This window comes from Gossypium hirsutum, chromosome D07 (assembly GCF_007990345.1).
Source record: "Gossypium hirsutum isolate 1008001.06 chromosome D07, Gossypium_hirsutum_v2.1, whole genome shotgun sequence".
NCBI lineage: Eukaryota > Viridiplantae > Streptophyta > Magnoliopsida > Malvales > Malvaceae > Gossypium > Gossypium hirsutum.
In genome coordinates this window covers 41,971,011-41,982,522 of record NC_053443.1, presented here as the reverse complement: position 1 = coordinate 41,982,522, position 11,512 = coordinate 41,971,011, and the positions used below count along the sequence as shown (strand labels likewise).

General features: G+C 36.0%; 1 pseudogene; it reads left to right on the top strand.

Annotated features, from left to right (window-relative positions):
* Nucleotides 1–1,574: 1,574 nt before the first annotated feature.
* The window catches only part of LOC107943393 (uncharacterized), a 28,933-nt pseudogene continuing 18,995 nt past the window's right edge, over nucleotides 1,575–11,512 (top strand).

Genomic DNA, 11,512 nt, shown 5'->3' with positions numbered 1-11,512 from the left:
TAAGCCCTTGTAGTTGATAAGGTTGTGGATGCTTGGTAGTGGTTAAGCAAAGCTTTTCCACCATCGTCGTGCTGGCTATGTTCGAGCAACTTTCACCATCAATAATAACTCTACAAAGCTTACCTTGTACATGGCAGCGAGTATGAAAGAGATGTTCTCGTTGCTGCTCGCTCTTTGGTTTTGCCAAAGATGATTATCCACGATCATGAAAATCATCATCCATTCTAGGGACACGTTGAGGGCTGCACCTATAGGGCTGGTTATCCCTATCTTCCTTAATTGGATCTCGATATTGATGTTTTTGATTCACTCGTACCTCATTCAAAGTAGTATTCAATGCTTGAAGTGTAGCATTTATTTGTGTGATTGCAATAGTATGTTCGTCTAACTGTTGTTGGACTTTCATAAGTGCATCATTATTATCACCTTTAGACATCTTCAAAACCTGTAAAAAATAAACACTCAACACTCAAAAATAAAAGTTAGCAAACCTCACCATTAATCACTCAAAAAGAAAAATCAAATTCTCAATGAGGTCGAATTCAATCTTGTGAGTTCTTTATCAGAGTTTATATCAACCAATTAGAGAGTGTGAACCAAACTACCAAAGAATCCTAATTTGCACTAGGATGCCAAAAACTGACGAGACACCAAGTGATTCGTGTTGCACCGAGGAAGGAGTTGTGCACACGTGTAAATCCTACTAACACAAGAAACAAGAAGGTGTTAGATAACGTAACGGAAGAATAAAAGCAAACAAATGAAAACCTACAGCTAAGAATCAATAAAAATTGCTGAAAACAGAAAACCCGAAAAACTGCGGAGTAACTTGACAACTTCGTTCGAGGTGTTCCCGATCTCCAAAAATCACGAAATTAAATCTGGAATGTCCTTATATAATGAATTTTTGATCTGGAAATTTTGGGCACCAAATTCAACCCGCTGAATCTTTTTTAAATTTTTTATTGAATTTCGTTTTTTTTATTTTTTTGACTTTTTGGACTGATTTTTTTGCAGGAATAATTTTTTTATATTCAATCACAGTGCCAAAAATATGTATGTAAAATTTCAGATCAATCGGACAACGTTTACCCACTCAAATGAATTTTTTTCGAACAATTTTTCTGGGTAAAACTGCTGTTTGTGCTTTAAAAAATTGAGATCAGTTTAGAAATCAACCAAGAACACCTAAAACGCCCAAACTCTGATACCAAATGATCAGTTTCAATTTCTTTGAAGTTGAATTTCGTTCCAACTAATTAATTGTTGCTGGAATTTTTGGACCATTTAAATAAGCACTTAACTATGTTTTACTACAGCTTTTAAATATGTCTCAATTATTACAAGTGTTTAATATGTCATTTTTAGCTGCATTGAATTTGTCTAGATGTCTTTAAATTGGTCTGAACATAAGACATGTTTTAATTATGCCTAACCGAATTAATATGTCTTGTTTAGTTCTAATTTAATTTGTTCTAATGATTAATTATTATATTCATATTATATTCAGCTGAATTGGGGCAAATTAATGAAGTTTATTTGTTTTGTTTAGGTTCAGCCGAATGTGAGGATGCATGGGGAAGGTTGGCCGAATGTGCATTAAACAAGATGCATGCATGATTGATTCAATGCACCTAGCGATTCATGCATGAACTACATTAAAAATGGTGTGCTGATTTTTGGAGTTCCTTAGATGACCATTCGGCAAAAGAGATGATTTTTCATTCTTCAAAGTTGCTATTTATTTCTTTCACATTGCTGAAAGTCTTTTGGCTATTCGGTTCATGGTGTTCACACTCCTAGACTCTTCAAAGCTTTGCTTTCACACTCCAAATGGCTGCTCATGTTCCTATTAATTGCTGGTCATTTTTCAGCCAAAAGATGCAACTTAAATGAGTCTATTTATGCTCATTGACCGAACCTAGCCTATTCATGCACATTCAAGATGTTCAAGGTGCATTTGCCCATCTAGAAGATGACCATTGGAGCTCTCATTCAGTCGAATCTACATGGGCTAATAATTTTGCATTCATGCTGAATTTTAGTTCATTGTTTACTTAGAAACTAAGTCTTGAATTTGTCCATTCGGTTACTAGTAGAAAGGCTATAAATAGTTGTTGAATTTCTTGTAAAAGGACTTTTGACGAATTTCTGAATGAAATATCATTTTAGTGAGGCAATTCACTCTCTTTATTCTTCAAAGCTCAATTGACTTATCTTTACGAGTGGCGTCAATCTGACTTTGTTTCGAACTTATCACCCTTAGTGTGGCGTTCACAAATATACCGAAGGTTCCTATTTTGCTAAATAGAGGGTCTCAGTTTTATCTACCATCCTTTTCTTTTTCTTTAAAACCTTTAAGCCCGGGTCCTTATTTGCTAATAAGGGTTCGTTCTTGTTTCATTGGAAACCATTTATCCCTATTTTGCTTCCTAAGTCATTTAAAACCATTATAACTCATCTTATTGAATTTGAACTAAATCGACACTACCTAAATTCGATCGGGAACATAATACGACTCGTCACATCATTCGAAACGAGCTCGTATCAGTTGGTATCAGAGCTGGTTTTTAGGTACGTAAATTGTAGTTTCGAAAAAAAAAGAATTCGAAAAAAAATTGAAAAAAAATTGAAAAAAAAATTGTATACGGTCTAGGTGCGGACGAAAAGACGTGAAAGATCCGTAAAAAAAAGTCTGGAGACACTTCAACAAAAATTTTTCCAAAATCACATTCTATACTCCTTTATATCCATCTTAGTGAAATTTCACGCTATTAAAAAAAATTCAAGTGATTCTTCTTTTCCAATTAGTGAATCCATTTTATACGCCACATCTTTAAACCTTTCTTTCTTTCGAGCCTACCCAAAACCATACAATTTTCCTTTGTTTAGCCCTTGAAGCCGACCCACAAGTGTGGATAAATCTAAGTAACTTTTTAGAATATCGAGAGTTGGATTTGAGAGGTAAAAGGAAAGAGAGTACATCAAGATAAAAGCCAAAAATAGAGTGAAAACACGAGAGGAGTGAATTCTTTTCTTGTGAGAGAAATTGTGAGGTTTTGTGGTGAGGATAATTTCTTATATTAATCATCATGTCTAGGAGCCCAAAACGACGAGCAACAAGTGGAGGAGCTTCGAACGCCGCTGGTGGAGGAGTTAATCTTCAACCAAGAAGGAATGTTCCTGGAGGCGGAGTGCCCGATCTTCAAGTTCAAGCAATCGTGCGAGAAATCTCTCATTTGTTCCAACCTCAATTTGATTCCCTTCATGAACGAATGGAACAAATGGAGGAACGAAGCCAACGTGCGAACACCCCTCCTATCCCGAGAAGAGAGCGAGAACGTCCATGGCAACATGCAAATGATCTATATGAAGCAAGTGACGTTGAAAGTGATCGAGCTTTGCGACAAAGTGCAAGGCGACAAGGCCAACGAGCACGGGGACCAAGAGATCGAGAGAGGACCGATGATGATTTAAAGAACATTAAAATGGCGATTCCTTCTTTTCAAGGAAGGTCAGATCCCGAGGCCTATCTTGAATGGGAGAAGAAGGTGGAGTTAGTTTTCGAGTGCCACAATTACTCGGAAAGCAAGAAGGTGAAGTTAGCTGCTATAGAATTCTCCGACTACGCCATAATATGGTGGGATCAACTCACGATGAGTCGAAGACGCAATGGCGAACTTCCCGTGTCTACATGGGCGGAAATGAAAGCCATAATAAGAAAGCGACTCATTCCTGCTTACTATCACCGTGAGTTGTATCAAAAGCTCCAAAGCTTAACTCAAGGCCAACGAAGCGTGGAGGATTACTACAAGGAAATGGAAGTGGCCATGATCCGTGCCGATGTGGAGGAAGATCGAGAAGCCACCATGGCTCGATTTCTCGCCGGCCTTAACCGAGATATTGCAAATATTGTGGAGCTACACCATTATGTCGAGGTCATTGATATGGTCCATATGGCCATAAAGGTTGAAAAATAATTAAAGAGAAAAGGTACGTTTCGTTCTTTCCCTAATACTTCTTCTACAACTAGGTGGGGGCAAGGGTCCAACAAACGAGACTTGCCGAGTCGAAATAAAGAAGTAAGTGCAGCTACCAAATTCAACAAACCAATGGCTGAATCGAGTAAAGGAAAGATGGATGCCCAACCAAATAGATCCCGAGACATAAAATGCTTCAAATGTCTTAGAAGGGGTGATGCAGCCTTAGCTCGGGAAATTACTACCGAATCCATTGAGCTGCCACGAGGACCAATAACTCGATCACGAGCTAAGAGATTTCGAAATGTAATAGCAAGCTATGTGGAACGAGCTTGGGAAGAGGGAGTGGCCGAATTTGATAGTCGTGCTTCAAACCGTTCAAAAGGCGTTACTTGCAATTTATTGCAAGCTGAATTTGTTTCTTTTAATTAACTTGTTTTAGTTTAATAAATAAGTTGCTGATCAATTAATTTAACTTATCTTAAAGTTTTAATACATGAGTTAGTTATTTAACTTTATTAAATAAGATGCTTCTTAATTGATCTAGTTCCTAGGATTATTTATTGATGCATAAATTAAGTTATTTAAATTATGCTTCTTTAATTAAACTAGTTGCTGGAATAATTATTGCATATATGTTTTAGTTCATTTATTTAAGTAAGTTTAATATGTGTTATGATTAATAAGTGTTTTAATGTGTTTAATAAACTCATTTTAATGTGTTTATTGCAGGTGACTTTTTAGCTTATAGTGGTTACAATTCAAGGCTGTTACACATTTAATAAGTGGCTGTTCAAGTTCTTTTGAGTTACAATTAAAGGGGCTGTTAAAAAAGGAGATTAAAGATCATTAAAAGGAGTTTTTAAAGAGCATTTTATGCCCTTTAAAATTCAGCAGCAACTCTTCCCCTTCCAGCCGTTTTTGGAGCTTTCAGGAGAAATTAATCAAACCTTTGAATGTCATTAAGGAGCAGGTTAAAAGATGGTGTCTATTCAGCTAGCCAATGACAACTCAAGAGACATTTTTAAGACATTAAAGACATTCAAATCAGCTGAATTGAAATGATTTTATGGAAGGAGTTATTTGGTTCAAAGCATAAGAAAAGACATCAGTTTTTATGGCACGTTAAGTGGATGTTTTTTTTTGACCATTCGGTTACCTTGTTCTAGCATTATAAATAGTTGTAATCAGCCTTAGAGAGGGGACTTTTGCTGAATATAGATGTTATATTTGAATTGTGAGCTATCCAATTCTCTTTGTTCTTACAGAATTGATTTGACTTATCAAGCATAGCTTGTGGCGTCCATCTTTTCTTTGTTTACCGAACTTATCACCTTTGGTGTGGCGTTCAATATACCTTTGGTTCCTATCATAGTTGATAGTGGGTCAAGGTTTCTTGCTGTTTCTTTAAACCGTTAAACACCTAAGCACCATTTTGAGATTCGGGTCAACAATTCCCTTATTTGTTGGTTCATTCTCGGTCTTATCCAATTAATTTGTTATTGTTTCCTATCTATTTTGTTTATTACCTTTGTTTGAAGCCATTATTTCTATTTTGTTTCCTTTAAACCGAAACGATTCTATTCTACTCAATTCACGATTGGGCATCACTAACGACTCGAATCAATCACAAAACGAGTTCGTATCAAATTGGTATCAGAGCTAGTGAATTTGGAGTAAGAATCGACATTGTCGGCAATACGGTATAGTAGTTTCTTCAAAAAAAATTCGAAAAAAAATTCAAAAAAAATTGAAAAAAAATTGGTTTCCTTTCAAACTCAAGAGATTGGATATCAAGTTGAAAAAAAAATTCATGAAAAAAAATTCGTGAAAAGAAGAAGAAGCTAGTTTTGAAATTTTGTTGTTGTTTGCTGCCCAAATTATAGTTATTACTACCTTCTACTATTTCGCCACATCCAACCTTTTCATTTCTTGTTTCAAGCCTACTTTCCTTTGTCCTACAATATTCTTACCAAGCCCAAACATCAAGGTTGTAAGCCGACCCACAACAACTGCTTTTTAAGTTTAAATAATTCCTAAGAACTTAGAAAGGAGGAGTGAGTGGAAAGAGGCAAGAGAGTGGTGAGTTTATTCGAGAGTATAAAAGCCAAGGAAGTGAGATTTCTTTGTGAGTGGATAGTGAGATTCTTTGTTGTGAGTTCATTTTAAAAAAAAATATGTCACGAAGTCTGGAAAGAAATCAAAATGTGGAAGGAGGGTTCCGTCCCGTAAGAAATGTTGGAGGAGGAGTGCCAAATCTTACCCTTCAAGCAATTATGCGAGAGATGGAGCGATTATTTGATAGAAAACTTGAACCAATTGAAGATCGATTATATCGAGTCGAGAGACGAGAACAACGTGAGATGACTTCGGAAGATGCAAGACAAGAGCGAGAACGTCCAATTCAAGATCCTTATGAAGCAAGTGGACAAGAAAGTGATCACTCATCTGCCCAAAGTGTACGACGTCGAGGCCGTCAACGACAACGAGGTCCTAGAGATCGTGAACGACCAGATGACAATCTTAAGAATATCAAGATGACAATTCCACCATTCCAAGGTAAGAATGGCCCTGAAGCTTATTTGGAGTGGGAAAAGAAGATTGAGCTTGTTTTTGATTGCCATAACTATTCGGAGAGTAAAAAGGTGAAACTCGCGGCAATTGAGTTTTCTGATTATGACATAGTGTGGTGGGACCAGCTTGTAACTAGTCGACGACGAAATGGTGAAAGACCCATCTCTACTTGGGGAGAAATGAAATCAGTCATGCGGAAAAGATTTATTCCATCATACTACCATCGAGATCTTTATCAACGACTTCAAAACCTTACTCAAGGAAATAGAAGTGTTGAAGACTATTATAAGGAGATGGAGATAGTGATGATTCGAGCTGATATCGAGGAGGATCGAGAGGCAACCATGGCTAGGTTCCTTGCGGGTTTAAACCATGACATTGCCAACATAGTTGAACTACAACACTATGTTGAAGTGATGGACATGGTTCACATGGCGATTAAGGTTGAAAAGCAACTTAAGCGAAAAGGAGTTAGTAGACCCTATGCCAATTCTTCAATCAACAAATGGAATCAAGGAGTCAACAAACCCCTTGTTAGAACAAAAGAGCCGACAGTAGCAGTTAAATCAAATCAACCCGTTGGAGAGACAAGTCGAAATAAAAATGAGCAAGCGCCAAATCGCACGAGAGACATAAGATGTTCCAAGTGTCAAGGCCGAGGGCACATGATGTGATACGACCATGGCCCGGGCACACTTTTGGATCAGCTCCCTAAGCATTGTTTGCAAATCCATGCGAGCTGAATTAGTTCAATTTCATTTCGTTAAGCTCCGTTTAGCTCGTTTCCAGCTCACTCGAGCTCAAGTCAACTCACTCAAGCTCAATTCAGCTCAATCTTAACCCAATGAGCTTATTTTTAACTTTCTTTAGCTTGCATTTATTTTGCTGAAATAAACCATTTAATTTGTCATTAGTTAAATTAGTTGTTTATCTTAAGTTAGTTAATTTGTTAAAATCTGGACAAATAATTAATTAAGTGTTTTAATTATATCTAAATTAAATACTTAATTAATTATGATGTTTTAAATATGTCTAAAATTGTTAATATGTATGGCCAAATTTAATGTGCAAATTATTGAGTTCATATGCTGCTAATTTAATGTGTTTGAAATGCATTTAACTTGCTGATTTAATTTGCTGCAGGTTCATGAATGGATTGGTGCAATGTATGGGAGTGTGCATGCACAATTGAGGTTCAATGGATGGCATTTAAAGGAGCACATGCATTTGGGACGTTCATGCAAGAGGGAGTTGCTAAAAGTTCATGTATTTGAAGATTCATGGATCATATTTATGGGGGGAAATACATGGGACGTTTCATGCATGATTCATGCATTTTCAAGATGACCATTCAAGTATTTTAGGCACATTAATGCCTCATTCAGCCAAGGGAGATGTAGGATCATTAAAGAGCTGCACATTCATGGAATTATGGAGATTCTTCAAGGCTAAGGATGCAGGAATGCATCAAGTGAAGCATCATGATGGTTCGGCCAATTCATGTACCATCTTCAAGCATGAACTGGATTTTAATGCTATTTGTGTGAACATGTTAAATACCTGTGTGAACAGAATTTAAGTTAGTGTGAACAACATAGATGCCGAATATCAATAGGCATTTTAGGCTTATAAATAGCTTACTTGTTTATTGTAAAAGGTTACAGAATTTGATTATTGAAAACTTGATTGTGAGGTTTCCTCCTATCCTATTTCGTACGAGTCTCGTTCTGACTTATCTAGCTCGCTAGTGGCGTCAACCCGACTTCTTGAACTTATCACCATCCTGGTGTGGCGTTCATCCACCTTTTTATACCTTTGGTTCCTACCTTTCTATAGGTAACGGGTCAAGGTCCATCTTCGACAATCTATTAAACCCACCTTAAGCAATATAAGTCCCGGGGCAATACTTCATATAGTATTGAATCGTTCTTCGCTTGAGTTCTATTTTTCCATTCCATTTTAACTATTAAATTATAAACAATATTTCTTTATTTCACCGAGCCTATCAAACATCTACCCAAACCATCTTTTGAACCCATTTTCTCAACTTTCGCTATAAAAAATCATCTAACTCCATCTATCTACAAAATCGAACAAACTTCTCGTCGACGATCGGGCAATCAAGTGAATCGACTCAATCAACCGAGCCAGATCACATCATTTGGTATCAGAGCTACTAAAACGAGGAGTACCGATGTTCGTATCAAGCTCAGAATAGGTTCGTAATGTAAAAAAAGTCAAAAAAATCAAAAAAATTGAGTTGGAATTTAATTTTTTTTCTCTTCCTTGTATTTTGTTTACTATTGTATTGGATTTAAAAAAAGAGAAGAAATTCAGAAAAAAAATTTCAAAAAAAGGAAAAAAAAAGAAGTGACAAAAAAATCGAGTTAAAAAAAAAGAAGAAAGAAAAAAAAGTGAAAAGTCTTGCGAGTTTTTATCATTATCACTTATTACTCCGATCATCAAGTTTCCCTTCCTACCATTATTTACCCATCCCAACGCCACACTTTAAACCAATTTTCTTCTTTATTCAGCCTACCCTACACCCGACATTATCCCTTGTAACCAATTTGAAACCGACCCTCAAGCAGCAAATTAAGTCTACCGAGACAAATCACGAAATTGTGAGAAGAGGTTGAGTGGAAAAAGGCACGAGTGAAATTACATCAAAGAAAAAGCCAAAATTTGAATGTAAACACGAGTGCGAGTGAAAATCATTCTTTCCTTTTCGAGCGAATTTGTGAGGTTTGTGGTAAGGTATTTATTTTCTTTATTATTTTTTTAACATCTTCTTGTCATTACTTAATCATGTCTCGAGAAACATTTCCCGAATCAGAATTCCAATATTTGATGCAAGAGATGCATAGAATGGTGAAATCAAAATTTGATAAATTGCATGATCGATTGGATCGAGTGGAGGAAAGAGCCCGATGGAAGCCAAACTCACCGGGCGAAGAGACGGAGACAAGATCATCACGAAGGCACACATCCATTGATTTTTGGGAAGAGATTCATACCATGATTCCTATTCAACGAGGAACTCAAGACGAAGCAAAGCAAGTTTTGAGTTTAAAGCTTTCTGAGGTGACGAACGAGAAATCACAAGTAGTCCTTCGTATGCACTGAGGTATTCGTCCGCCAAGAATCAATCTCGAAGAGGTGATCATTTTTTGTATGAAAGTCGTTCCAATTATACCCAACGAGAGTCATTTCGTGCTGATTCATTTGTAACATCTCCATCCTATAATGAAATAGCGAGGCAAAAAGAAAAAGAAATAAGAAGAAAGGAAAGACAAGAAATGTTGATGAGAGAAAATGAGCATATATGGAATGAAATCGAGAGACGAAAAAAAGAAATGAAAGAAAAGGAACAAGAAATTAAAAAAGAGAGTGAGATTGAAGAAAGAAACAAGAGTGTAAAAGAAACGAGTGTCGTGGAAAAAGAAATTGAGATTGAAAAAGGATGTGAAAAAGAGAAAGAAATCGAAAAAGAAATTGAGATTGAACAAAAGTGTGAGGAAAAAGAGAAAATTGAAAAAGAAAGAAAAGACAATGAGTTAGAAAAACAAACGAGAGAAAAGGAGGCAAAAGAGCAAGAAAAAGTGAGGAATCTGTTTACTAAACCACATGAGAATTTGTCTTGTTTTGTTTCCTCTTTTCAGGTCTCCGGAAGGCCAAGTGACGATAATTTTCAACTCCAATACCTCTCGAAGGAGAGAAGGTTCATTTTGGCTGAAAAAGGTAATGTTCTCAACGATCCTAGTTCGCCTATGCCAAAAGGTAAGCAAGGTATGAATGTTGAAAATTTTAAAGCACTTCTGCCTTACTCGATTGTTGATGGAAACACTGTTGATGATTTGGTCTTTAGAAAGAATCTGAACTTTGACGTGGCTATTTTTCATTCTTTGATTGATGATGATCCATTTGTTTTGTCTAATGATAAGAAGATTCTTGCTTTTGAAAAATATCATTTTGATGGTATTGGTTGTTTATCTTTAACTTGCAATGGAATGCATGTTTTGGATGCGCAAGATGAAAGTCCATATAAAATGTTCATTCTCACTGATCATGTTGAAAAGGAATGGAAATGTATTGATGAATACGCCATTGGCAAGATTTTTGATGAAGAGCGAATAAATCAGCACCAACAAAATCTGGAATTGTGTGATCAAAAGTTGACATATCATCTGCTTGGTTGTGTTGATCATGTGGATTATCTAATTTTTGGTGTGAAATTTCCATGTTTTTGTAAATCTTTTCGAATGAAATTTAAAGGGTTTGCTTGTTTGAATTTGAGTATGTTAACACCCTCGTTGTTTAATTTGTGTAAATTGTTGGAGATAAAAGGACTCTTTTTGCCATTTGGATCGAGTAGTCAAAATCATGTCTTTAATCCTGGAGTTTGCTATTATGAATCATCCATGAAAGAAAGCAAGCATCGTAAAATTTGTTTGAATAAATGTGTAAACAATCTTTGTTTGTATGATACTTTGTCTTTAAGTTTGAAAATGAGCCATGTGAATCTTGTTGGTTTGTTAAGTCAAAATCAAAATTTTGTTTTCGGAGGATGTTCTCAACTGTGGACTAAAAGATCCGAACATGTTTTGAATGATAATGATTTTGAGTTGCTTAGTGCTCTTTCTATGAAGTCGGTCATGAAATTGCCAAATCAAATTGAAATGGCAAGAGAAAATTTTGTCTTTGACCCCGGTGAACACCATTCTATATCATTGCCTAAGGTAATCGAACCATGGAAAGTTGACTTCCAAAACCATAGCTATCAAATGCCTTGTGATTTATGTTTGTTTCCATCGAAGAAAAAGGTAAGAACGATTTCTATTTTCGACCCCGGTATTGGATTATTTGTTCAAACTGTGAATCAAATCTCAAAAAGTTCCTTTGTGTTTAATATTCATCGTGTCACTAATTCGTTTTATTCTTTTAAAGGTGACAATGTG